This window comes from Geotrypetes seraphini, chromosome 2 (assembly GCF_902459505.1).
Source record: "Geotrypetes seraphini chromosome 2, aGeoSer1.1, whole genome shotgun sequence".
Taxonomy (NCBI): Eukaryota; Metazoa; Chordata; class Amphibia; order Gymnophiona; family Dermophiidae; genus Geotrypetes; species Geotrypetes seraphini.
The window spans coordinates 514,736,219-514,763,572 of record NC_047085.1 but is presented as its reverse complement, the minus strand read 5'-3'; the positions used below and the strand labels follow the sequence as shown (position 1 = coordinate 514,763,572).

The 27,354-nt window shown below is 44.2% G+C and overlaps 1 pseudogene; it reads left to right on the top strand.

The window, feature by feature from the left end:
• LOC117355286 overlaps positions 1 to 27,354 on the top strand; it is a 194,238-nt pseudogene that overhangs the window by 52,646 nt on the left and 114,238 nt on the right.

Genomic DNA, 27,354 nt, shown 5'->3' with positions numbered 1-27,354 from the left:
CATTTAGCTTTAAGAATGCACAAAAGAATTCATAACTAGGAGTGGTAGAAGGAACAACTATTGAGCAGAAATTGCTGAGAGAAAATGTCATTAAAGAATATTATAGGATAATAAAACTGCTATTGAAGAGTAGATTAACTTCACAGAATAAGTTTATAGGCTTCTAATCAACTGGCATTTCCTGCACTCTCTTATAGCCTTGGTCTTATAGACTGGCCTTTTAAAGACCTTGAAAAACTAGATGTACAAATAAGAAAACTCCTCCATACCCACGAGGTCATCTGTAAGTGTCATGGTATGCCTAGTCTTGACTGTTACTAGAGCTGATGAAGAGATTACACCTATCATACTGGGTCAAATCAGTGGTCCATCTAGTCCAGTTTCCACAATGACCAGTCCAGGCCACAATTACCTGGCAGAAACCCAAATACTAGCATTATTCCATGTAACTGATACCAGGGTAAGCTTTAGCTTTGCCCATGTCTCTCTCAATAGCAGTCTATGGACTTTTTCTCCAGAAACTTATCCAATCCTTTTTTAAAAAAAAAAAACACAAAAAAACAGGTATGTTAACTGTTCTTTCCACATACTCTGGCAGTGTTCCAGAGCTTAGCTATTGTTTAAGAAAAAAAAAATTTCCTCTTGCTGTTACAGGTTTCCAAGTCTCGCTGCATATTGTCAGATAGAAACCAACGTTTCAGCCATCATGCTGTGGCTTTCTTCAGGGTATGCTGTGAGGTCTACAGTTGGTCTTTATATAGCAGATCTTCAAACCTGATTGAGGCTTGAGGTGACTGAAGGAGGAAAGTCCTTCCTAGCATCTTGTTTGCATTTTTGATCACTGCAAGGTACGATTTAATAATAAGAGTATAGAGAGGGCTTATTTAAAACTAACTTTGCTCGGATGGGGAATTACGTCAAGAATTGTTCTCTGGATAGGAACATCTGGAAGGAGTAGAAATGCATGGGCAAAACTGAAAGGAGTTATCATAAGGGTGACAAATCTTTTTGTGAGGCAAATAAGTAAAAGGAAGAGGAAAAGAAGGCCGCTTTGTAGTAGCTGAGAAGGTAAGAAATAAGAGGTTAGTTTTCATAAACTACAAAAGATCTCAGAAAGAGGAAGGCAATCAAAAAAATCTGGAAAAGTTAAGAGAGGCTGGTCGAGAAGTCAGGAAAGCAAAGATACAAATGGAAGAAAAAATAGTTGACGCAGTAAACAGGGAGGCAAAAACATTTTTTAGATATATTAGTGATAGGAAGAATTGCTTAACAAATATTTCTGTTCTGTGTTCACGGCAGAAGATCTGGGAGCAAGACTGCAGAAGACAAATGCGAATAGGGATTGTGGAGTGGTAGACCCCGATCGATTTTCAGAGGGTTGTGTTGGTGAGGAGCTAGCTAAATTAAAGGCAGACAAAGCGATTGGGCTGGATAGTGTACATCCCAGGGTGCTGAAGGAACTTAGGGAAGATCTGGTGGCTCCGCTGACTGACCTTTTCAATGAGCCTCTAGAGTCGGGAGTGGAACCGGAGGACTGAAGAAAGGCGGACGTGGTCCCTCTCCACAAAAGTGGAAGTAAGGAAGAAGTGGAGAATTACAGGCCAGTAAGTCTGACTTCTGTGGTAAGCAAATGAATGGAAACGCTTTTAAAACAGAGAATGGTGCAGTTTCTAGAATCCTGTGGATTATAGGAGCAGAGGCAAGATGGATTCACTAGAGGTAGGTCTTGTCAGACATTTCTGATCCAATTTCTTTGACTGGGTGTCCAGAGAATTGGATAGAGGATGTGCGCTAGATGTGGTAATTTTCGATTTTAGCAAAGTCTTTGACAATGTTCCACATAGATATCTAATAAATAAACGGAACAACGCAGGAAATTTAGCCCCTTGTGTGCACAGCTTCAGACCAAGCATTATTGCTTCATGCTAACTTATCCAGTGGTGCTGAGGATCTATCATTTGATACAGCGCAATTTTCCAAATTTCTTCAATCAATTCCTGGTGCTAATCGGTGTTGAACTAGCCTCAGTCTCCACCTATCCTTTACATTCTCCGGTGACCCACGGTGTCATCAAGCCACCTCAACTCGTGGCGGTGCCGCCCATGAGGACATAATTCAACTCCTATCTCATTTATATTAACTTTCAAATCATTTGTAATAAAATTGCTCTCCTCTAGCTGTGACCCCATCCCCCAACACCCATCTCTACATATACTTCTCTGCCCCGTGTCCTACCCAATTGGGTGGGAGGGAGGGGAACGGCGACTCCTCCCGCACCACCCTCTTCTCCCCCTCTCCCACAAAACTAATTTTTACCCGCCCAAACTCAACTCCCATTCCTTTCTTTCCTCACCTCTCCCTTAGCCAATCCTCATCGTTCCTTTCCGTCTCTATCCTAACCCTTCTCCTTCCCCCTGCCCCCACCCAATTTCTCTTTTGGGCTTTGCCTTCGCCCAATGTTATTAGCCACCTTTTCTGTTGTTTGCTTGTTAATTGCAAGAGATATTGCTGTCTGTGTATTTCTGGTTGTATATGTACATATGTCCCTTGGGACTCCTAGTTTGTTTATTGCTTCAGTTCTTAATGGAATCTTAATGAATCCCCCCGGTTGCTCTCATCTTTGTTGGCTCCTCTTGTGCGGGTAGGTCTGTGGCCTGCACAAGAGTATTTTGTATAGGGGTGAGTTAGTATTTGGGGGGAGATTGGGGGGGTTGGAGGGGTTTGATGTTTGTGATGTTTATTTATTCACATCTAATATGCTTTTTATAGTTTGCTTTCCATTGCTCTGGGAGAGGCTGAGCTCTCCGAGTTTCTTTTGCTTCCTACAGGTGGGAGGTATCACCTCACCCATAAAGCGTCCAAAAATTTTGTCCACTCTCCAAAGAACTAGAGCTGACATAGCATGCCTTCAGGAGAGCCGGTTGACAGATGAAGAGCATTGTAAATTGAAGCAATCATGGGTAGCTGAGGTCCCACGGGTTGTCATGGTAGGGTAGCAGTTCTTATCTGCAAATTGTCTCCTCTGCAAGTGCAGGTGCTGGAGAGGGCGACAGAGGGTCGGTATCTTTTGTTGATGCTGACGTTGGGAGAGCGCCATTATTTGCTACTTGTTGTTTTGGCCCTAATAGTGCAGAGCTAGCCTTTCTTCAAGAAGAGGATGATAGGAAGATCGTAGCACAGGAAAAGAAAATGAAGGCAAAAAAATACCAGGACTTAAATTGCATGTATAAGGAACAAAATGGGAGAACTAGAAGTCATGGCCAAAAATGAAAACCTAGACATCACTGGGGTTCTCTGAAACATGGTGGAATTAAGAAAACAAATGGGACACATAGCACTGCCGGGGTACAAACTCTATCGCGAAGACAGATCAGGTCAGAAAGGAGGAGGAATAGCCCTATATATAAAGGATAACATACACTCGACCAGAGTAGACACAGCAGCAACGACCAACAAATTGGAATCACTATGGGTTAAAATACCGAGAATTAATGGGCCCGAGATAAGGATGGGCCTGTACTCTCATCCACCTGGGCAAACCGAAGCAAACTATGAAGAAATCAATTAACGCATGGATGAGAAGATGGTGTGAGGAAGAGGGATTTATCTTCGTGAGGAACTGGACAACGTTCTGGGGAAAGAACAAGCTTTTCAAGAAGGATGGTCTACACCTGAGCAAGGCGGGAACTAGACAACTAGCAAATAACGTCAGAAGAGCGATAGAGCAAGCTTTAAACTAAGTAGAAGGGGAAAGCCGGCAGTCGACCTGGTAGCGACGGTTCGGGAAACAGTATCCAGTGAGGGTGCTGAGGGGAAAGATTTCGGGGAAGACACAAGTGGCAAGCAACAGACTATGAACAAGCAAGGGAGTCAGATGAAGCGAGAGGGGGAAAGGATGAGCATACTGAAAGGGGAAGTCAAAATGGGACTGGATGATGAGAAGGAACAAGAGGAGGACAATAGGAACACGCCACAAGGGGAAGGCAATAGGAATCTACCACAAAGAGAGGACAAAAGAGACAATACTCAGGAGTTGGCAGGTCAGGAAGGGGACAAAATGAAGCATGAAATGCAAGGGAAAATGGAAAGGAAGGGAAAATGCCAGGACTTGAACTGCATGTATACTAATGCAAAGAGCCTAAAGAACAAAATGGGGGAACTAGAACTCATGGCCAATAATGAGAGACTAGACATCATAGGGATCACGGAAACATGGTGGAACGAGGAAAACAAATGGGACATAGTACTGCCAGGATACAAACTCTACAGAAAAGACAGGACTTACCAGAAAGGGGGAGGAATAGCACTATACATAAGGGATACCATTCACTCAACCACTGTGGACACAGCAGAGACAAATGCCCAACTGGAGTCATTGTGGATAAAAGTACCAGGAAGCAACGGATCCGAGATAAAGATGGGACTGTTCTACCGTCCACCTGGGCAAACTGAAGCTGAAGATACAGAAATGGTAGCCGAGCTGAGAAGGGAATGCAAGAACCCAAACACCATAGTTATGGGAGATTTCAACTATCCTGGGATAGACTGGTGTCTTGGAAATTCAAAATGTGCAAGGGAAACGGAGTTCCTGGAAGCAGTCCAGGACTGCTTCATGGAACAACTTGTCGAGGCACCAACAAGAGGATCAGCGATTCTGGATCTGATCCTCAATGGGCTGAAAGGACCCGCAAAGGATGTGGAGATCATGGGACCACTAGGAACCAGCTCAGGCCGAACTTCCCCTTAAAAAGAAGAGAGCCGCGGCGCGTTGTCCCAGCTCGCGGCTCAGAGAAGAGGAGAAGGGGCTTAACAGCGGCGAAGGAGGCAGGAGAAGGGAAACCAGCCGGCGAGGGAGCAGCGAATCAGGGGTCAGCGAGAGTTAGCTCCGCCCACCCCCAGCGCGTCGGCTCCAGCTCAGGCCGAACTTCCCCTTAAAAAGAAGAGAGCCGCGGCGCGTTGTCCCAGCTCGCGGCTCAGAGAAGAGGAGAAGGGGCTTAACAGCGGCGAAGGAGGCAGGAGAAGGGAAACCAGCCGGCGAGGGAGCAGCGAATCAGGGGTCAGCGAGAGTTAGCTCCGCCCACCCCCAGCGCGTCGGCTCCAGCTCAGGCCGAACTTCCCCTTAAAAAGAAGAGAGCCGCGGCGCGTTGTCCCAGCTCGCGGCTCAGAGAAGAGGAGAAGGGGCTTAACAGCGGCGAAGGAGGCAGGAGAAGGGAAACCAGCCGGCGAGGGAGCAGCGAATCAGGGGTCAGCGAGAGTTAGCTCCGCCCACCCCCAGCGCGTCGGCTCCAGCTCAGGCCGAACTTCCCCTTAAAAAGAAGAGAGCCAACGGCGCGCGGCCGTTCGGCGCGCGGCGAAGGCAAGCGGCAAAGGCGCTCGCCTTAGCGAGAGCGCCTTTGCGAAGAGACTTTGAGAAGAGCCAAGCCGATACCTCCAAGGACAACAGGGAAAGGCGGCAAGGTAGGAATTTAACGTGAACGGGGAGAGCACACACAAAACCAAGCTAGAGCAAGACAAAGCAACAGCAGGCCCAAGAAGGGTCACTAACACACACAAACGAAGAAGCGACAGGCCTAGCAGATACCAGCAAAAGACACACAAAACAAGAAAACACAAACACACACTAGCAAGAAGCAGCCAAACTAACACCTAACAAACATCGGACAGACTCACACAGTCAACTAACAGGCAGACTACTACACATATCAGCCAACCAGGAGTCCATAAGCAAATCAACTAGCAGGCAGACCAAGACCAACACTCAGCAAGTGAGAAGCTGATAAATGGCAGGAAGAACAAGAAGCAACAAGATTGCATTGAAGACCAGCGTCCCAGTCACCGAAGAAAGCCAGAGGACAACCACAGCTTGCATGCAGACAGAAGACTACCCACGACAGATGACAGAGGTCTCTGTGCAGACTGAAGCTATTCCACAGCAGATGACTTCAGTCTCAGTACAGACAGAGACAGTCGACCAGCAACAGACTGACGGAGACATCATGCAAGAATTGATGAGCCTAAGGGAGGAGGTGAAGCGTCTCAGAAGCATCAGGGAAGATGAGGCATACATCGATGGCGTCATCCAGGAGATGTCCCAAGTCTCTGAGCATGCGCAAGAAAACATGACCACCTTTGAGACACCCAAACCGACCAGATTCGCAACGTTGGAAGTAACAGCTGGGGTACAAGAAGAGGTTGGAGACGTCAACTCCTGGAAACTGGTCACCTCTACAAGCAAATACAAAAGACCTACCCCTACTTCAAGCAATCAGAGAAGCCTCACATCAACCCCACAGATCACCCTAAAGAACAGGTTCCAGCTTCTACAGATAGAACCAGCCACTGACTTTCAGGACGATTTTCAAGAGGATTTCCAGAAGATGACTCAGGCTCCAGTGGCAACGGACCAGCTCCCTCAGAAGAAGCGCAGAGTGGTAGTCATTGGGGACTCCATGCTGCGGGGCACAGAGGGACCAATATGCAGACCGGATCTACTATCAAGAGAGGTTTGTTGTCTGCCAGGAGCCAGAATCAGGGATGTAACCACAAGTCTAGGGAGACTAATCAAGCCCCAAGACTACTATCCTATGCTTCTCATCCACGTCGGGACGAACGACACCGCCAGGAACACCCCGGAAAAGATACCCGAAGACTTTAGAGCTCTGGGTGAGAAGCTGAAGCAAATGGGAGCACAGGTGGTCTTCTCCTCCATACTTCCAGTGAGAGGTAAGGGGAGAACCAGGGAAGATCGCATCCAGAAGACCAACGAATGGCTACACGGATGGTGCAGGGAGATGAACTTCGGCTTCCTGGACCACGGAGAGGCACTACAGGGACTACAGGGATCGGATGGGCTCCACCTAACCAGAAGAGGGAAGAATGTCTTCGGTAGACGATTGGCTCACCTACTCCAAAGGGCTTTAAACTAGGTGAGTTGGGGGAGGGAACCCTTTCTCATCCTGGTAAGGTAAGTAACCATCCTGGAATGGTAAGTAAATACTCCATTACTGAGTCTGAGGTAAGTACTTACCCCGCAGTCACTACCGCAGGGGACACATCTACTCAGAAGGGACGAACTGACTCAAACAGGGAATTAAAGGGAATACTGAGTCAAGCGGGAAAGAGGGAAGCGGGAAAATCTTCGCACAGACCGGGCATACAGGAAGTATGGAAGGCTATGTACATCAATGCCCGCAGTTTAGGCAACAAAATATTGGAATTGGAGACAGAAATGAGGAGTGCTAACCTAGATGTGGTGGCAATATCTGAAACTTGGTTCACAGATTCCCATGGATGGGATATGGCTATACCAGGTTATAGCTTACTCCGCAGAGACAGAGAAGGTAAGAACGGAGGAGGAGTGGCACTATATATCAAGGAAGAAATCAAAGTTACCAGAATCACAGGTGTCAGGTATACAGGGGAGTCCCTCTGGGTGAACCTTGCCAGGGGAAGTGGCAAATGCCTATATCTGGGCATTGTATACAGGCCTCCTAGACAACAGGACGACATAGACAAAGAATTAATTGAAGACATTGAAACCTTCACTCTGCGAGGAGACACTGTACTGTTAGGAGATTTCAACATGCCAGATATAAACTGGAACAAGGTTTCAGCCACAACCAGCAGCAGCAGAAAGCTGCTGACATCTATACGGGAGGCAAGACTCAAACAGATGGTTCTGGAGCCTACCAGGGATCAGGCGATTCTCGACCTGATACTCACCAATGGAGATAGCGTCGCAGAGGTTTCGGTAGGCGAGGCGTTGGCCTCCAGCGACCACAAAATGGTGTGGTTTCATCTCAGGAAGGGATCCACGAGGTCGAACACGTCAACGAAGGTCCTTAACTTTAAGGGCACTGACTTCGAGAGCATGGGAAATTTTGTTTATGAGGCGCTGCAAACCCAAGACACAACAGATGATGTGGAGGTCATGTGGTCAGCTTTGAAATCTACCCTACAGGAAGCAACCAACCTTTTTATAAGGTCTGTGAGTAAACAGCGGAGAAATAACAAACCCCAATGGTTCTCTGCAGAGATCTCAGAACTCATAAAACAGAAGAAAAGAGCATTTGTCTCCCACAAACTATCACATCGACCAGAAGATAAAGAAGCTTATCTAGAAAAATCTAGAACTGTCAAAACGGCGGTCAGATACGCCAAACTCAGGATGGAAGAAGACTTAGCTAGGAATATTAAAAAAGGGGATAAATCCTTCTTCAGGTATGTTAGTGATAGAAAGAGGAATACAGATGGGATAGTGCGCCTAAGGAAACCTGACGGCAACTTTGCAGAATCGGACCCCGATAAAGCCGACCTACTGAACAAATACTTCTGCTCAGTATTTACCTGTGAGGCACCAGGATCCGGCCCACAGCTGCAAACAAGAGAGAGCTCAGAAGACCCGTTCAGGAATTTTGAATTTTCCACCAGCAGCATCTACCAAGAATTGTCAAGGCTCAAAATGTATAAAGCCATGGGACCAGATAATTTGCACCCCAGAGTGCTTAGGGAATTGAGAGATGTCCTGGCAGAACCATTAGCCGCGCTCTTCAATCTTTCCCTGGGCACGGGAAAAGTTCCACTAGACTGGAAAACAGCTAACGTCATTCCGCTCCACAAAAAGGGATGCAGGTTAGACACTGCAAATTACAGACCGGTAAGTCTCACGTCAATAGTGTGCAAGCTTATGGAAACATTGATTAAACACAAATTAGACACGGTTATGGATGACGAGAGACTGAGGGATCCACACCAGCATGGATTTACTAAGGGGAGATCTTGCCAATCCAACTTGATCAGCTTCTTCGACGGGGTAACAAAAGAACTGGATAAAGGAGAGTCCCTGGATGTGTTGTATCTGGACTTCAGCAAGGCTTTTGACAGCGTCCCACACCGTAGACTTCTGAACAAGATGAGTTCGTTGGGGCTAGGAGGAATATTAACTGCATGGGTTAAAGACTGGCTCAGTGGTAGACATCAGAGGGTGGTGGTAAATGGTACCCCCTCTGAAAGGTCGGAAGTGCACAGTGGAGTACCGCAGGGCTCGGTCCTGGGCCCAATCCTATTTAATATCTTCATACAAGATCTGCCTCAGGGACTTCGGGGAAAAATTGCATTATTTGCTGATGATGCTAAATTGTGCAACATAGTGAGCGGAGATACCATGCCTGACGCTATGACACAGGACATACTTGTTCTGGAACACTGGTCTACTCTTTGGCAGCTGAATTTCAATGCCAAAAAGTGTAAGATAATGCACCTTGGTGGCAGAAACCCATGCAGAACCTACACTCTGAATGGTGAGATCTTGACCAGAACTGTGGCAGAACGAGACCTGGGAGTAATCATTAGTGATGATATGAAGGCAGCCAATCAGGTGGAGAAAGCCTCATCTAAGGCTAGACAGATGCTGGGTTGCATCCGGAGAAGCTTTGTCAGCCGAAGGCCCGAGGTGGTGATGCCGCTATACAGGTCCATGGTGAGACCACATCTGGAGTACTGTGTACAGTTTTGGAGGCCACACTATCGGAAGGATGTGCTAAGAATGGAATCGGTTCAACGATTGGCCACCAAGATGGTCTCAGGGCTCAAGGATGTCCCTTATGAAGAACGACTAGGTAAGTTGCACCTTTACTCTCTCGAGGAACGCAGAGAGAGGGGTGACATGATAGAGACGTTCAAATACGTTACTGGCCGCATTGAGGTGGAAGAAGATATCTTCTTCCTTACAGGCCCTACGGCGACAAGAGGGCATCCGCTGAAAATCAGAGGCGGGAGATTCCATGGTGACACTAGGAAGTACTTCTTCACCGAAAGAGTGGTCGACCGTTGGAATAATCTTCCACTTGAGGTGGTTGAGGCCAGTAACGTGACTGATTTTAAGATCAAATGGGATCAACACGTGGGCTCACTTCAAAGAGGAACTTAGAGGGGAGGGTTATTTGAGTGGGCAGACTTGTTGGGCCGTAGGCCCTTTTCTGCCGTCATATTCTGTTTCTGTTTCTGTTTCAGTGACCACAACATGATTCAGTTCAAAGTGCAAGTAGGACTACCTATGGGAAAGAGAACCAAGGCAACAACATTTAACTTCAAGAAAGGGAACTTTGATGCCATGAGACAAATGGTAAGAAAGAAGCTCAGAAACAGCTCCAAGGAAGCTCGGACTGTGGAGCAAGCCTGGTCCCTATTCAAGGACACAGTAAACAAGGCGCAAAACCTATATATACCAAGATTTAGGAAAGGTTCCAAGAAGAATCAGACGAAGGACCCTGCATGGATAACCAGTGAAGTAAAGAAAGTGATAGGAGACAAGAAAAAATCATTTCGGAAGTGGAAAAAAGACAAAACTGAAGGAAACTGGAGAGAGCACAGGAAGCATCAAAAAGAATGTCACCGAGTAGTCAGGAAAGCCAAGAAAGAGTATGAGGAGAGACTGGCCAAGGAAGCAAGAAATTTCAAACCATTTTTCCGATATGTGAAAGGGAAACAGCCAGCGAGGGAAGAGGTGGGGCCCCTGGATGAGGGTGACCGAAAGGGAGTGGTGAAAGAGGAAAAAGAGGTGGCTGGTAGGCTAAACAAGTTCTTCTCGTCGGTCTTTACAATAGAGGACACATCCAGTGTGCCAGAACCGGAAAAAATCTTCAGGGGAGATCAAGAGGGGAAATTATCATGCATGGAGGTAAGCCTCGAAGACGTTCTCAGGCAGATAGATAGATTAAGAACGGACAAAGCTCCGGGCCCAGACGGGATCCACCCAAGAATACTGAAAGAGCTCAGAGATGAAACAGCAGAGTTACTGCAGCATATTTGCAACCTGTCCTTGAGAACAGGGGTAATCCCGGAGGACTGGAAGATAGCGAATGTTACACCGATCTTCAAAAAAGGATCGAGAGGCGACCCGGGAAACTACAGACCGGTGAGCTTAACCTCTGTTCCAGGGAAGATGGTCGAATCAATGATCAGGGAAGGTATCAATGAGCATATAGAAAAAAATAATCTGATGAGATCGAGCCAGCATGGTTTCTGTAAAGGCCGATCATGCCAGACAAATCTACTGCATTTCTTTGAGGGGATAAGTAAGCAATTGGACCAAGGTGACCCAATAGACATTATATATCTAGATTTCCAAAAAGCCTTTGACAAGGTGCCCCATGAACGCTTACTGAAGAAACTGTGGAGTCACGGGGTGGAAGGGGACGTGCACAGATGAATCAAAAATTGGCTGGCGGACAGGAAGCAGAGGGTAGGAGTAAAGGGGCACTACTCTGACTGGATAGGGGTTACAAGTGGTGTTCCGCAAGGGTCAGTGCTGGGACCACTGCTGTTCAATATATTTATTAATGATCTAGAAACAGGGACAAAGTGCGAAGTTATCAAGTTCGCGGATGACACAAAACTCTCCAGCAGGGCCAGATCTGTTGAGGAATGCAAAGAACTGCAGAGCGACCTGAACAAACTGAGTGAGTGGGCAAAAAAATGGCAGATGAGCTTCAATGTGGAGAAATGTAAGGTCTTGCACATAGGGAAGGGAAACTCCATGTACAGCTATACGATGGGAGGGAGGGTACTCGGGGAAAGCAGCCAAGAAAAAGATCTGGGGGTATTGGTGGATAACACAATGAAGCCGGCGGCGCCATGTGCAGCGGCCTCAAAAAAGCGAACAGAATGTTGGGCATTATCAAAAAAGGTATCACTACCAGAACAAAGGAAGTTATCCTGCCACTGTATCGAGCAATGGTGCGCCCACATCTGGAATACTGCGTCCAATACTGGTCGCCGTACCTCAAGAAGGACATGGCAATACTCGAGAGGGTCCAGAGGAGGGCAACTAGGATGATAAAGGGTATGGAGAACCTTTCATATGCCGAACGGTTAGACAGGCTGGGGCTCTTTACCCTGGAGAAGCGGAGATTGAGAGGGGACATGATAGAAACTTATAAAATCATGAAAGGCATAGAGAAGGTGGAGAGGGACAGATTCTTTAGACTAGCAGGGACAACTAAGACAAGAGGTCATTCAGAAAAACTGAGAGGAGACAGATTCATAACGAATGCAAGGAAGTTCTTCTTCACTCAGAGTGTGGTGGACACCTGGAACGCGCTTCCCGGAGAGGTGATAAGACAGAGTACAATTCTGGGGTTCAAAAAGGGACTGGATGACTTCCTGGAAGCGAAGGGGATAACAGGGTACAGATAGAGGTTTACCTTACAGGACATTGAGCGAATAGGGTATGGATATTTTAGGTTAGGTAGGGAACACTTTCAGGTCATGGACCTGGGGGGGCCGCCGCGGGAGCGGACTGCCGGGCACGATGGACCCCTGGTCTGACCCGGCAGAGGCAATGCTTATGTTCTTATGAAAGCTGAGATGAAGTGAGAATGCAAAAGCGGTAACACGATTGTTATGGGAGACTTCAACTATCCCGGGATAGACTAGAGTCTTGGAAACTCAAAAGGCGCTAGGGAGACAAGATTCCTGGAGGCTATACAGGACTGCTTCATGGAGCCGACGAGAGGGAATGCCACTTTGGATCTAATCCTCAATGGGCTAAGAGGACCTGCAAAAGAAGTGGAAGTAGTGGGGTCGTTGGGAAACAGCGATCACAATATGATCAAGTTCAAAGTTGAAGTAAGAATATTGAAGGGGAAGAGAACCACAGCGACAACTTTTAACTTCAAGAAAGGAAACTACGAAGCGATGAAAGTAATGGTAAGGAAGAAACAGGAACAGCTCAAAGAAATCGTAGAGTGTAGTACAAGCCTGGTCTTTATTCAAGGACATGGTGAGCGAGGCGCAAAATCTGTATATCCCCAGATTTAGAAAAGGGTGCAAAAAGAGCCAGACAAAAGACCCGGCATGGATAACTAAAGCAGTGAAGAAAGTGATAGGAGACAAGAAACATTCATTCCGGAAATGTTAAAAGAACAAAACCGGGGAGAACTGGAAAGAGCACAGGAAGCATCAAAAAGAATGTCACCTCACGGTTAGAAGAGCAAAAAGAGAATATGAAGAGAGGCTAGCCAGGGAAGTATGAAATTTCAAACCTTTCTTCAGATATGTTAAAGGGAAGCAGCCGGCTAGGGAGGAGGTGGGACTGCTGGATGAGGGAGATAGGAAAGGAGTGGTGAAGGAGGAAAAAGACGTGGCGGATAGACTAAACATGTTCTTTTCGTCAGTATTTACAAAAGAGGACATATCCAATGTGCCAGAACCTGAAAAAAATCTTCAAAGGAGATCAAGCAGAAAAATTAACATCCATGGAGGTAAGCCTTGAAGACGTACACAAGCAAATAGATAGATTAAAAACTGACAAATCTCCGGGCCCGGACGGATTCCACCCTAGGGTATTGAAAGAACTAAAGGAGGAAATAGCAGAACTACTACAGCAGGTTTGTAATCTATCCCTGAAAACAGGCATGATCCCGGAGGATTTGAAGATAGCTAATGTTACGCCCATCTTTAAAAAAGGATCGAGAGGTGACCCGGGGAACTACAGACCTGTAAGTTTGACTTCGGTTCTGGGGAAGATGACGGAAGTGCTGATAAAAGACAGCATCAACGAGCATCTAGAAAGGAATAAACTGATGAAAATAAGCCAACATGGCTTCTGCAAGGGAAGATCGTGCCTAACGAACTTATTGCACTTCTTCGAAGGAATTAACAAATGGAAGGACAAAGGGGACCCCATAGACATCGTATACTTAGATTTCCAAAAAGCCTTTGACAAGGTACCACATGAACGCCTACTATGGAAACTGAAGAACCATGGGGTGGAAGGAGACGTACATAGATGGATCAAAAATTAGTTGGCGGGTAGAAAGCAAAGGGTAGGAGAGAAGGGCCACTACTTGGACTGGAGGAGGGTCACGAGTCGGTACTCGGACCGCTGCTGTTCTATGTATATATAAATGATCTAGAAACAGGGACGAAGTGCGAAGTAATAAAATTTGCAGACGACTAAAGTTAGGACTAAAGAGGACTGCGAAGATTTACAAAGGGACCTGAACAAACTAGGAGAGTGGGCGACGAGATGGCAGATGAAGTTTAATGTAGAGAAATGTAAAGTCTTGCATGTGGGAAACAGAAACCCGAAGTACAGCTATACGATGGGAGGGCTGGTAATGGGTGAAAGTACCCAAGAAAAGGACTTGGGGGTAATAGTGGACAACACAATGAAGCCGTCGGCACAGTGCACAGCAGCCTCTAAGAAGGCAAATAGAATGCTGGGTACTATCAAGAAAGGTATTACAACCAGAACGAAAGAAGTGATCCTGCCGTTGTATCGGGCGATGGTGCGCCTGCATCTGGAGTATTCGTCCAATATTGGTCGCCGTACCTTAAGAAGAAAAGAGCGACACGAATGATAAAAGGTATGGAAAACCTTTCATATGCTGAATGATTAGAGAAACTGGGGCTCTTTTCCCTGAAGAAGCGGAGATTTAGAGGGTACATGATAGAAACTTACAAGATCATGAAGGGCATGCAGAAAGTAGAGAGGGACAGATTCTTCAAACCTTCGAAAACTACAAGAACGAGAGGGCATTCAGAAAAATTAAGAAAGGACAGATTCAGAACCAATGCTAGGAAGTTCTTCTTCACCCAAAGGGTGGTGGACACCTGGAATGCGCTTCCAGAGAGTGTGATAGGACAGAGTACGGTTTTGGGGTTCAAGAAGGGATTAGATAATTTCCTGAAGGAAGAGGATATAGATAGAGGATTACTATACAGGTCCTGGACCTGATGGACCGCCGGTCTGACCCAGCAGAGGCACTGCTTATGTTCTTATGCTTATAAGTTTCAAGTTTATTAGGATTTTATATACCGCCTATCAAGGTTATCTAAGCCCTTTTACAATCAGGTACTCAAGCATTTTCCCTACCTGTCCCGACGGGCTCACAATCTATCTAATGTACCTTACCATTTGTTCCCACTATCCCACTGAGCCTTTTCTACTGGTGGGTGATTTTAACTTGGTAGTGGATCCTGAGCAGGATAGGTCATCTTTGCTGCCTACCCCTTTATGCCCCAGGGGCCATATGCTTTCTGTTCTACTTTAGATGTGATAGACCCCTGGAGGCTTCTCCATCCAGAAGTCCGAGAATATAATCACCTTTCTTGTGCACATGACACCTGTCCCGTTTGGACTACCGTACATCTTCTTGTCATCTGCTTTGTTCTTATCGGTGACTATTTCTGATCATACGCCTGTTTGGGTAGTTATTCAGCTTAATGTTTCCTACTTTCGGTCTGTTCACTGGCGTTTTCTGGCTTATCTGTTTCAAGATTCTGATTTCCGGAAATTCTTCCTCAGTGGGAAGATTTTGTTCTCCGTAATGAGCAGCATCAGGATGACCCTTTCCTTTTTTGGAGCACTGCCAAAACTGTTCTTCGAGGTTACATTTTGGCCTACACCTGTACTCAGAATCGTAGAATTAACAAGGTGATAGTACTTTAGAAAGAGCTCTCCGGTTAGCCAAGCGTGAGCATATCGCCTGTCCCACTTCTGGGTCGAGGGAACAATATTTAGCTACACAGACTGTTTTAAATTCCTTGTTGCATACTCATACACAGAAATGGACTTCTTATCGAAAATATAATTTCCAGCATTTCAGGAACAAACCGGGCAGATTGTTAGCTACCATAGTTGATAATCATACCTGTAGAAAGCCCATCTTGACTTTTCTTAAGTCCAATGGTGACATAGAGCTCTTTGCTTCTCAATATGGCCCTACACCGTCTTCCTCAATTTCGTTAGTCACTGATTATCTCATTTCCTTGGGCATGTCTGGTTTATTGGAGGCCGCTATTCAGAGTTTAAATAGGCCTTTGCAGGCTGTGGAATTGCAAAAAGGTGTAAGATTAACAAAATTGGGCAAAGTCCCTGGTCCAGATGGGTTTTTGGGAGAATTTTACTGTATCTTTGTGGCCCCTTGTTAGCATATTATAATACCGCTATATCTTGAAACCAGGTAAACCAGCTGATAGTCCTTGTTCTTATAGACTGATCTCATTAATTAATGTGGATCTAAAACTCTTCTTTTGCATTCTAGCTGATCTTCTTATTGGATACATTCCTGAGTTGATTCATGGCGATCAGGTGGGCTTTGTTCCTGGTAGACAATTGGTCCAAAACGTTCTTAAGGTCCTGCTTGCCTTGGCTCACTCTTAACATTTTAATATGCCTTCCTTGTTAGTTAGCCTTGATGTAGTTAAAACATTTGATAATGTACATTGGTCCTTTTTATTTCATACTTTGGACTGTATTGATATACCGGGTCTTTTTCGTTCGAACATTGGCTCTCTTTATTCTAATCCCACAGCTTCCCTGTTAGTGACTGGGGCACGCTCTGATACCTTTTCAGTTCTTCGTAGTACTAGACAGTACCTTTTCCATTCATTCTCACATTGGAACCCCTTCTCTGCACTCTGGGTCACTTTGATGAGGTGAGTGGGCTTGTGGTAGCTAATCAGGAACTTAAAACTTTAGCGTTCGTGGATGATTTGTTGCTCTTCTTGATCAGACCTGAAACATCGCTTCCAGTGGCATTAGACCTTATTTCAGAATATGGGTTTTATTCTGGTTTATCGTTCAACTTAGATAAGTCTATGGTTGGCACATTTCCTTTACAGTGGGCAGGCTCTCATTTCAAATGTCTTTTGATCTTGCCACTGTATATGCTATTAATGTGGTCCCCTTGTTTGCTTCTCTAATAAATTGCTTTTGTGGCACACATTACCTTTATCTCTTCTGGGTCGGGTAATTACCCAGGTTGGCTTTATGGTTTTCAAGTGTTGCCTCTTTATTTACACTAGATTGATTCAAGCATTTTTATGGAAAGGAAAGCATGTGCGTCTTTCTTACAAGATGGCGGCACAACCACGGTATAAAGGTGGCTTGTATCTATTGAATCTTCGCCATCTCACCATAGGGTGTAGCATGAGGCATATTAATGATTATTTTAGGGGCACAGCAGATTTGACGATTGCTTGTTTTCATAAAGAACATTTTCGTGCACATTTACACTCTAAACCAGGGATCTCAAAGTCCCTCCTTGAGGGCCGCAATCCAATCGGGTTTTCAGGATTTCCCCAATGAATATGCATTGAAAGCAGTGCATGCACATAGATCTCATGCATATTCATTGGAGAAATTCTGAAAACCCGACTGGATCTGGCCCTCAAGGACCGGAATTGCCCATGTTTGGTCTTGTCCAGTCGTCTCCAAAGTCCCTCCTCAAGGGCCACAATCCAGTCGGGCTTTCAGGATTTCCCCAATGAATATGCATTGAAAGCAGTATGTGCACATAGATCACATGCATATTCATTGGGGAAATCCTGAAAACCCGACTGGATTGCGGCCCTCAAGGAGGGACATTGAGACCCCTGCTCTAAACCTTCAGTTATTCCACCAGCTCTGCCAGTTTGGCTTCTCTGTAGTCCTTTGGGCCAGACTTGGCGCTGGGTCTGCAGGTTCCATGGTGTCAGTGCTCGTGTGGCTCTTTAGTTGTCTCTCTGTTTCAATGGGCAATTTCTTCTAGGTATGGAGGGTGCCCGGTTTCTTAGATGGGAAGCAAAGGGGTTGAAATTTTTATTTCGTCTGGTGCAGGACGATGGGCAGGTGCATTCTTTTGAGCGCCTTAGTAGAGATTTTGGTCTCTCTCCTTTGGATCGATTTGCATATCTGCAGATGCATCATTTTTTTATCTTCTTTGGGGAGAGCCAATTTGTCTCTTGCTCGTCAAGAACTTTTGTCCTCTGCCTATGCTTTGGGGTCTCAGAGGAAAGTTCCCCTCAAATTTCATCATAGACATTTGAAGGATGAAACCCCTTTGTCTGACCTCATGGTCTCAGGATCTTCAAGTGGGTTTGCCAGATGATATTGTTTTAAAAGCTGTACAGAGTTTTTCTTCCTTGTGTAAGTACATGTATTTTTGGGAAATGGATTATAAACTGGTATTTCGCCTGTATATTTCACCTAGACGGGCCCATCTTGCAAGGTTCCGTCCTACTTCTGCTTGTCCTAAATCTGGACAACGAGATGCACATTTGGGCCACATGTTTTGGACCTGTCCTCTTGTTGCAGTTTTTTGGGACAGTGTATATATTTTCATTGGAACAATCTGGAGGATGACGATTCGGCCTTCTCCCAGGGTACTTTTTGGTTTCCAACCGTCTCATCATCCAAGACAGAAGGGTTTGAGTGCTTTTCTCAAGTGGAGTACTTTAATGGCACTGAAATGTATCTTGCTTAAGTGGCTTGATTCAGATGCACCCTCTCCATGTGGCGGATACACTTGCTTACTTGGGAACGTTGTGACATGACTGACCTTGCCTCTACCAAGGGCTTGCACTTCCAAGCTACATGGGAGCCCTTCTGCTCTACTATGACTCCATTGGCTAGGAGTCGTATTTTGAATTGCTAACTGGTTTCTATTCTGTAATGTGTGTTTTTTAAAGCAAATTTTCCTTTCGTTTGTGCAGTAAGTTTTCTGGTCATGGGACTCCTGAGGGGGACTGGGGGGAGGGGTGTGTGTGGTGAGTTGGTAGCTTTTTGTACTTTAGAGAAATTTGAGTCTTGTTTGCTTTCAGTGTATGCTGTATTTGGTTTATCTATTGACTCAACAAAAATCATTTGAATTGGATTTGAAAATTTCTGATGTTCATCGACCATCTTTAAGGATTTGGTTTTAGCCACTGAACTATGTATGTTTGTTTAACATTTTATACTTGTTATTATGGAAACCATATAGGTAATATATGGTATATAAATTTTTAAATAAATAAACTGAGTGCCCTCGGGATGGTTCCAAAGTGATAGGTTGGGTCAGGAACTGGTCATGTGGAAGACGACAGAGGATAGTGGTCAACGGAGATCGCTCTGAGGAAAGGGATGTTACCAGTGGTGGGCCTTAAGATTCTGTTCTTGGGCCTGTTCTTTTTAACATTTTTATAAGCGAAATTGCTGAAGGGCTGTCAGGTAAGATTTGCCTCTTTGCGGATGATACCAAAATCTGGAATAGAGTAGACGCGCTGGATGGTGAAGCTTGAAGAATAGTCCGAAATTTGGCAGCTAAAATTTAAGGCTAATAAATGCAAAAACCCGAAGGAACAGTACAGTTTAGAGCAGTGTTCTTCAACTACCGGTTGGTGAATCGGTGTCGGTCCGCAGTGCCATGTCAGCACATCCACCTGTCTTTTGTGGGCAGTATTCGAGCGATGTTCAAACAGCCAAGTCTTCAAACTCCGCGCCGTATGTCCTATATAGCACAACCTACATGGACAAACTATGGCCACGGTTTCACAGGTGGCAGCACACTTCATCGTCCACGCTGGTTGTCCCGGAATGCATATCTGATCTCCTTCATTCATAAAGGTACATGCATTACATCGACCGCAGCAAAATAAACCCACCCTCCCTTTTTCAGACTTTGACCACATATCTGATGGACATAAAAGATCCTTAAGATTTTTGTTCCGAGAGAACGCAATTTTGCATTCTAAAGATTGACAGTTTGTTTTAGTTTGAACATAGGCCATAAGTTCTTTATCTTCCTGCTTAACCTTTGAGATACAGTAGAGAATCGCAAAACACATGCAATAGAACTGTCATTAACTTTTTTAGGCTTATATTGCAACAGTTGGTCTCGGGAACTGAACCTAGACCGTTTGAATGTTTTTGAAATTACAGTCTTTGGATAGCCACGCTCTACATACTTAGCTGTTAAATCTTTCGCTTGATTGACATACTCTTCCGTAGAATGACGGAAATACTAAGAAACTGGAAGGTTATTTTTTAGACTACTAGGATGCATGCTTGTTCCGATCAGAGGGCATAGTAAATATATCCCCTCGGTCTGCAAGATTTTTACATCCCAAAAATGTTTATCTCCTGCATACTGCTCTGCATTTCAAATTTGATAGTCGGGTGACAGGCGTTGAGGTAAGCAACAAAACCATTCAATTGCTCATCAGTAGATTCCCACAACAAAAAAAATGTCGATATACCTCTTTCAAATTTTTATATGGCCAAAAAACTGTGAAGAATACACCCAGACATTTAAATACCTACGTGGCGTAAATGTGCATCACTCGAGTCTCTTTCATTTGATAGGAAGCTCTGGAATGAGAGGGAATAGGATGAAGTTAAGAGGTGATCGGCTCTAGAGTAAGCTAAGGGAAGGGTAATAAAGTTAGGTGGGGAAGGGTCATTGCGGTGGGCAGACTGGATGGGCCGTGGCCCTTATCTGCCGTCTATTTCTATGTTTCTATGTTAGATGTGGTGGAGATGGAGAATGTGCCTGAATTCAAGAAGACGTGGGATAGGCATGTGGGATCTCTTGGAGAGATAAGGAGATAATGGATACTGCGGATGGGCATTTGGCCTTTATCTGCTGGTATGTTTCTATGTAGAAGGTTTCAGTATATTGTCTATGATGACACCCAGATCGTTTTCTTAGGTACTGACCCCCTAAGGTTGGCGCTTGCATCCAGTAACTATGATTTGGATTTTCTTCCCAAAGAAAATCATTTTTCATTTATTCACGTTAAATTTAATCTGCCCAGTTTTCCAATTTCCTAAAGATTGCCTATAAGTTTTCACAGTCTACATGTGTTTTAACAAATTTAATCACCTCACTTGTCGTTTCAATTTCCAGATCATTTATAAATATGCTAAATAGCACCAGTCCCAGTACAGATCCCTTTGGCACTCCACTATTCACCCTTCTGTCCAATGACCAATTCCTAATCCAGCAGAAAGCATTGCCTCCAATTCCATGACTCTTGAATTTTCTCAGGAGGCTCTCATGTAAGATGCGCTGCCAGCGGCTCGTGAAGAGAGTGAGTGTGGCTGGATATCACTGTAGGACAAGATGCCAGAGGAAGGTACACTTCCATGGAAGCCCCAGGTGAACTGCTTCCATCCCTACAGGATTCCCATCAACCCTGTTCCCATAGAGCTCTCTATTCTATACCACTTGCGCCAAAGGCTCCATCACCAACGTGAATAGGAATGGGAAGAGTGAGCAGCCTTGCCACATAACCCTTCCCAAGGGAAAGCTGGATGAATATGCCCCATTAACCTTTACACATGCTTCAAAGAGCTATAAAGTTCAGCCAGGCAACAGAATCCAGATTGTATTTCCATTTTCTGGAGCACTTTAAACATAAAAGGCCAATGGACCCTGTCGAAGGCTTTCTCTGTGTTAACTCTAAGCCAGGGTTCTTCAACCGCCGATCTGCAGACCGGTATTGGTCCGCAGAAATTTTCTGCCGGTCTGCCAGGGCCGGTGAGATCAGGGAAGCTCTGATGTTTTGCTTCCTGCAACAGCACCAATAGCTTCAGCGCAGCGATTCGCTTAGGCAGTCTTGGGTCCTTTGATGGGTTGCGCCACCTCTGAGGAAAGAGGAAGTTGCATCATCAGAGGCGGGCTGCGACTCAGCAAAAGCCCCAAGGCTGCCTAAGTGAATTGCTGCACTGACCATATTGGCACAGTTGCAGGCAAGTACTGTAGGGAGCGGAGGGAAGGGGAGGAAGCCAGTGTTGGATGCTGGGAAGCTGCTGGATAAAGGGAGAGCTGCTACTGGACTTGGAGGGAGGGAGAAGGAGAGATGCTGCTGGGAGGGGAGGAGGAAAAAAGGAAGGAGACATCTGGCAGGGAGAATAGAGGGGAAGGAGTCAGGGTGGAATGGAGAGATTAGATGAGGGAAAGGGGAGAGACAGAGGAATGGGAAAGTAGAGAGAGAATGGGAAAGTAGAGAGAGAATGAGGCTGGGAAGGGGGTCAGCAGAGAAATAAGGAGAGAGGGACAAATATGCTAGATCTGGTGGAGAGATAAAAATGAAGAGAGCAGTAAAGCTGGAAAGGAAAGAGGGGGCGCAGGCTGGATGGAAAGGGGAGAGGGGCATAGAAAGAAGGCAGATACCATATGAAAGGGGGAGATGCTGGACTTGAAGAGACAGAGGGCAGATGCGGAAGAGAGTGAAAAAACGATGAATGCAGAAACCAGAGAAGACAAAAGGTAGAAAAAAATAATTTTATTTCTATCTTGTGATTAGAAATATATCAGATTTGAAATATGTATCCTGCTAGAGCTGGTGTTTGACATAACTGGGGACTGCAAAGCCCAGGCAGTGCTTCTTTAGCTTCCAGCTGGCTTAGGGCTCTCTCTCTGACCAGGGAGCAGTTGCCCGAGTTGCACTCCCCTTACATCATTCCTGTCATGTGTGACTGTGGTATTCTGTTAGCATGATATTTCTGTAGCATTCTGAAATAATTTGGCTTATTCAATTTTCTTGATAGTAGAGGGAATATATGTGAAGGGGAGGGGAGACGAGGGTTTTGTTGATTCTTGCTCTGTATTATTTGTATTTATAAAATGACAGTTGTCCTTTCCGTCCCATTAGTCTCGTTTGCCCTATGTAGAGTAGGAAGGGGGGGGAAGTTTGGTTGCTATTACTCTTCTTCTGTACATGCTTGTTATATTATTGTATATGATGCATCATTGTTTGTACTGTGCACCTAGGGGGTCCCCTGGCGTTGTATTTGCTGTTGTTTGCATCAATTAAAATTGTTTGAACCTAAAATGACAATTGTACAGAATTTTGTTTCTTTTTATACTTTAATAAAATACGTTCAATATAAAATCATAACTATTTGAGGCTTGTGCAGATGGGGTCAAATTGTTCACGGAGACCGAGCTGTGCGGACGGGGCGGAGACAGAGGTTTTTTATTTCAGTCTTAGTAGTTTGCCGGTCCACAAAATAATTCTTTTATTTCCACCGGTCCATAAGTGTAAAAAGGTTGAAGAACAGTGCTCTAAGCTCTTTCCTGCTAACTCATACTAAGGGCTCCTTTTATAAAGGTGCGCTAGCCGAAAAACTACCGCCTGCTTAGAAGGAGGTGGTAGCGGCTAGCACGCATGGCATTTATTCCGCGTGTTAGGGCCCTAAAGCACCTTTGTAAAAGGAGCCTTAAATTTAACATTCGTTTGATATTATCTATTGTTTGTTTGCAGGGAACAAATTCCACTTGTTTAAAATGTACGAATGGGACGACTGTTTTGCCAGACAAATAACCAGGATTTTTGCCATAAAGTTAAGGTCCATATTTAGTAGTGATATTGGTCAGTACAAAATGCAGAAGGATTCATCCCTACCGGGTTTACATAATATAGTAATCCCTGCTGTGTTCATTACCTTGGGTACAAACCCTTCATCCCTAAAGGAATGAAATACTCTGGATCATAAGCAGAACCAGCTGGACTGCAAATAGTTTAGAACGTCACATCATAAGAGTTGCCATACTTGGACTGTTTCTAACAGTGACCAAGCCATGTTATGAGTACCTGGCAAGATCCCAAGCAGTAAAACAGATTGTAGGCTATTTATCCTAGGAATAAGCTATGGAATTCCCCAAGCCATTTTAATAATGGTTTACGGCCTTTTGTTTTAGGAAGCTGGCCAAATCTTTTTTAAACCCTGCTAAGCTAACTGCTTTCACCACATTCTCCGTCAACAAATTCCAGAGTTTAATTAAACACCACGGTTGTCCAGAAAATCTTAAAACTGTGCAAATTTAAGTTTTTTCCCATGAATTTTATTGTACTTGATCAGAAACTAATTTTTGGAAGTTTTTTGAAATCCATCCTGGGGTTGCTCGAAGCCGCTGGTTGCATAGAGCTCCATTTTTCTTGGAATTTGCTGCTGTTTTTGTTTGATGTAGCAAATTTCTTGGTATTATGGCTGCGGCTTTTGTGTTTTCACACTCTGCAATAATGCATTGATGAAAACACATTTTATATAAAAAAATCTAGCAGTATTTTATTAAATGAACCTTCAATATTTGCACTTTATTGGGGAAAATAACAACAGAATTTTTTTTTTAATTCTTTATTTTATTAATTGTAACAAAAATTAGAATATTAACACCATAATTTCAATACAAAACATAAGATATATTCAGAACAGTAAACTAATAAATTAGCACATCTTATCTTCCCAACAACTAAAACAATCCCCCCCTCAGGAGACCTGGATTCCAAGTTCGTAAGGATGGATTGGTGTACCATTCAAACCTTTCAAAGACCCTCTCTTTCCAATTCAATAAACCTCTCCCAAATATCTCTGCATTTCATCCACTGATTTGTTAAAAGGGCCGATAATCTATATTTTTCACAAACTATTCCTAAACGGTCTCTCCTATATCTAATGGGGGCTATATTTGAAGTACGCCATTGCTGAGCCAGTGTCAATCGAGCAACTATAAATGTCAAATCCATAAGTTTGGGTTGAGAGGATGTTAGCCCCTCCACTCCTACTCCCAGCAGTGCTTTTTCAGCATTAACTTTAAATGGAGTTTGGATTAACTTACTCGCATAGTAAAATTCCTGCTGCTCCCAGTACTTCTGGACCTTTTGGCAATTCCACCAAACCCTTTCCAACAGGCAACATTATCTTCCCTAGTATATTTGCTAATTAAAACCGGAGTATCTCAAGAAGAAAATACCACCTATTTGAGTCACTCCAGGTTTTAAAAGTAGAAATTCTTTCCTTCTTTTTTGAGTCTCTCTAGAGACATCAGGGAAAATCTGAATGTGCTGTCCCAGGAAGTCTTTGGACCTATTTTTAAAGAAAAGTTTCAATATCCAATCCTTGTCTGGGGCCAAAGCGACAGACAACAAGAGAGTGGCTGGAACGGCCAGTTCTCTATCTGATTGTTCTAATATTGCGGAAATGAGATATCTTCTTGAGATATCCATGTAAATGTGTGGTTAGATATTTATCATTGAAGTATATTTTTACAGAGCCATCTCAATTAATTGGTTTTCTCTCGGGGAAACGTCTTGAAAAAGGAATAAGAACAATAGCGCCCATGGAAAGTTAACTCCCTGCACTTTAGTAAGACATGGACTTTTTCTCTTAAATTAATTTGTATTACATTTGTTCTACTCTTCAATCTTGGATCCAATAATTTTGAGGACTAGTGTGAGATCAGCTAGGATATTATTACTTTATTTAATCATTTTTATTTTTCAATTGAACTATGATTGTGGTATATCTTAATCTTGGAATTTCAGTTTAGTACGTTGTTTGATCTCACTTTACTGTGCAAGATGTATTTGCTTGGTGATATTGTAAAATTCTATAAATAAAAAACAAAACAAAAACCAAACTGGAGTAATATACCATCGTACTAAGAGTTTAATAGCATTTTCCACCAGTGAGGCTGCTCTGGCTATTTGGAAAAGGTGCATTCCAATTGTCCCCCACTCATCAGTTTGACCATTCCTTCCCCAGATCTTTTTCCCATGCTTTCATATATGAGCTTTTCACTTCCTTATCATCATGTATAATTCTATATAACCAAGAAATACATCCTTTTGCAACTGAGTTTTCTATTCCCTTTTCAAATTCAGATTTCTTTAAGACTTCTTTGCCTTATATGTCAAAGATGTAGTTTTCACCTGTAGATAAGGATAAAGATCTTTCGTTTCCAATTGATATTGATCCTTAAGGTCTGCAAAGGCTTAACCTCCCCTTCGTCAATCAAGTGTCCAAAACATTTCAGACCCTTTGCCTCCCACTAGAGAATGACACGGTGACAAAATTCATCACCGTTCCCGTCCCCGCGGATAACCGCGGGAAACCATCTTCATGTCATTCTTTAAGGATAGAGGGAAGAATCAGAGTATGAATGGCCACAACCACTGACCCGCAAGCTTTGCTTTGAAGAATGCTGAGATTGAGCAGCAACATTCCAGAGCAGATATTGTGATGTCATAATGCCTCATTCCACCAGTGCCTAAGAGCCAATCACATCAGTGATGTCACAATGGCTTCATTATCCTTGGCTCACGTAAGAATCAGAGTATAATTGGGCACAACCACTGACCCGCAAGCTTTGCTTTGAAGAATGCTGGTGTAGAAGGACCGAGGCTGAAACAGACACTACAGAATGACAGTCTCTGGTATCCAGAGCAGATATTGTGATGTCATAATGCCTCATTCCACCAGTGCCTAAGAGCCAATCACATCAGTGATGTCACAATGGCTTCATTATCCTTGGCTCCCATAAGAATCAGAGTATGAATGGCCACAACCACTGACCCGCAAGCTTTGCTTTGAAGAATGCTGATGTAGAAGGACCGAGGCTGAAACAGACACTACAGAATGACAGTGTCTGGTATCCAGAGCAGATATTGTGATGTCATATTGCCTCATTCCACCAGTGCCTAAGAGCCAATCACATCAGTGATGTCACAATGGCTTCATTATCCTTGGCTCCCATAAGAATCAGAGTATGAATGGCCACAACCACTGACCCGCAAGCTTTGCTTTGAAGAATGCTGATGTAGAAGGACCGAGGCTGAAACAGACACTACAGAATGACAGTGTCTGGTATCCAGAGCAGATATTGTGATGTCATAATGCCTCATTCCACCAGTGCCTAAGAGCCAATCACAGGGGGAGGAGTTCTAACCTCCAAACACAACTTGGACTTTACTCACAAATTTACTCCTCCCCCTGTACTCTTTTAAACCAGACAGCTGATGCTATGTTTTCTCTGACAGTTTAAATTCACAGCACCGACAGCGTTCTTTTGACGATGTTACCACATCGCAAACTTGAAGCATTCTATCAGCATTGAAAAGGTTTTTCAATTTACATACAATAGGGTCTCCTGAAGAAGGAATCGAAACGGGGCCACGTAGAGACCCCGAACCTGTTATAAACTGAATTATCAAGCTGCTCTCAATTTTCTCACAGAGCGATGTTCATTTGAAAAGATTTGTAAAGATAAGAAAAAACAAAGTGTTTGAAAGACTGTAAAGACATTTATTTATTTATTTACTTTTGTAATCAAACTTGGAGCGTAACCAGAACTAATAAAGTTGCAACGACTGAAAAATATACTTTGGTTCATCACTAGAGGGCGCAACTCTCTTCTTGAAGAACTCTATACCTCTGAGTGACTTTCAAACGTTACGGTTGCAATCCTGAAGTTTGGTTACCAATTTGAATGATTTTTCTATGTAGCATTCTGTAATTTGGCTGGTTCAGTTTTCTCAGAGGAGGGGATCTTGGGGAGAGAGGGCTGTGGCTCACTGGTTCAGCTGCTGCCTCTATGTGAGATCAAATCCCAGTGCTGGGCAAGTCACTTAATCCCCCAGTGCCCACCTCTTTGAATGTCTGCTTTGAAATGCCAAAGTGACAAATAGGCAGTTTACAAGTCCCCATTCCCTTATTCTGTGAGATTTATATCAAATGACAATTGTACAGAATAGTTTCTTTTTATACTTGAATAAAATAAGTTCAATAATTATTCGAAGCTTGTTCGGATGAGACAGTTTGCA